Genomic DNA, 2070 nt, shown 5'->3' with positions numbered 1-2070 from the left:
GAGATACTGTAAGTGTTATCAGTACTCACATTCTTCTGCCCCCTCCTAATTGTCATCTTTAATTATTATCACCTGTGAACCAACTTTTTGTATATAAGTGTGCTCCAAACACAGGATATTTGCTTAGTCAATACATGCTCAAACCAAAAATACTCTGAATACAAGAAATGTAAGTATCTCTTTATGTGTACATGTATTTTAGAAATTGTATTACTGTATTATTTCAAACAATAATTAGAATTTGATTTGTATTACCAGTGAATATGTAAATGAGAGAACCTTTTGAAAAAACACCTGAGCATTGTGGCCTAAGCCAAGATAAGTGGTTTCATACAAATTGTAAGTACTGTTTTTGATATTTGTTCTGTTTATATGTATATTAGTGTCTTAATTCGAATACTAATAAGACCTGGTTTATACCACCAGTGAATGCACTAAACATAAAAGTACAAGGAGAACTACTGAAGAAGCCCGTCATATGGGCGAAACAGGCAAAAAAACGCCGGCAGCCTGTCTACTACCATTGACACCTCGTTCGACCTGCTGCCACTTGCTGACCGCTAGATAGCCTCAAAGACTATAAAGACTGGTTTGCCTTTAATTTGTACATGCTATCTGTTTAACGTTTGATTTTGGCTCTTGTGTCAGCACTTGTATATGGTTCTCTTATTGTTTTCTCTTTGGATTAATAATACTTGATTGAAACTGGATTGAATTTGGTGCCATTGCCTGGTGAGCAGCACAAAGTCTCTCTCCCTTCACAGTTCTTCCTCTGGAAACAGCTCCCTTATGAAGACTCCTAGGGCTGGAAGGTGGGGCTTCTAAATCCTAGTTGCTGGAAGCCCCGGGAGAGGAGAGGGCCACTCTTGGGCTCAGATCCTGCTTGTGGGCTTCTCCACTGGGAAGAATTGGTTGGTCCTTGTGAGAAGAGGATGCTGCCTCAACCAGAAGGCCATTCTTATGTTCTTATGCCATTTTAATGCCCTTTTCCTGGGCAGTCAACTGCATAGCTGCCAACCCTCCCTTTTCTTTTTGCAGGAAACTCCCTTATTCCAAGCCACAGCTGTCAACTTTCCCTTTTTTTGCTGGAAATTCCCTTATTCCAGCGCCGTTTCCCGCTGCTATCCTGGATTGTTAGATATACCGTCACAGATTGTCCCCGGGACAGGTGAGGCTGCTGCTGATCCCTTACTTTCAAATCCGAAAGTGGACAGCTATGGTCAACTGCCACTTCAGATCCCATGTAAAGTTAGATTTTTCGCCCCCAATATGCATCATTATACACTTGCTTATGTTGAACTGCATTTTTGTTTTAGCCAGGCCAAACATTTCTCTCTCAGCAGCAAATTTGGTTATTTCACTGCTCACTCCGAACCGTTTATGAACAAGTTTAAAAGGAAACATCTCAAAGTTGCTCCTCGAGGGACCATCCGGAGAACTCCCATTCATTCCCACTCACTGCTTCTTGCCATGTAGCCGAGTTCTGATCCATTGGAGGACCTCTCCTCTTACTACATGGCTGCTAAATTTATCTCGGAGTCTGTCTCTTACAAAAGCCATCCCAAGGAGCTGCTTAGATCAAGAGCAACGAGCAATGGCCATCCCCTCACAGGCTGCGGGCCACCACTGCCTCCAGAGGGAGGGAGTTCCACAGTTTAACTCTGTGTTTCATGAAGAAGGGTTTCCTTTCATGGGTCCTGAATCTCCCAACATTCAGCTTCAGGGTGTCTGCAAGTTCTGGTGTCAGGAGAGAGGGAGAAAACCTTTCTCCTTTGCCACTGCCTGTCATATCAAACCCATAAGCCCCTCAGCCCCTTTCACCTGACTGCGTTCTCCTTGGCAAATCAGTGCTGGGGTTTCCAGCAACTGCTTTTCAGAAGCATTGCCAGTATCTTATTGGGGGTTATGGAAGGATATTGTGCAAATGTCCTCTTTTGCACTCTTTCTTTGAACAACGAGGATTCCCTAAGCAAGAATGATACCTGGAATGGAAATGCGGGGAAGGTGAATTTCTGCGAGCACCAACCTTCTTCGCCCCCCCTCCCCCCATGAACAGCAGAATCAGCACTC

General features: G+C 43.9%; 1 long non-coding RNA gene across 1 annotated transcript; it reads left to right on the top strand.

Annotated features, from left to right (window-relative positions):
* Positions 1–204: 204 nt before the first annotated feature.
* Positions 205–720, top strand: LOC148685203 (uncharacterized). The gene is made up of 2 exons (XR_015950898.1): positions 205–339; positions 427–720. It is a non-coding gene; the product is annotated as an uncharacterized LOC148685203 (long non-coding RNA).
* Positions 721–2070: the final 1350 nt, after the last annotated feature.

Source organism: Zootoca vivipara, chromosome 7, assembly GCF_965207765.1.
Source record: "Zootoca vivipara chromosome 7, rZooViv2.hap1.1, whole genome shotgun sequence".
Classification (NCBI taxonomy): Eukaryota; Metazoa; Chordata; class Lepidosauria; order Squamata; family Lacertidae; genus Zootoca; species Zootoca vivipara.
This window is presented reverse-complemented; position numbering and strand designations above follow the sequence as displayed.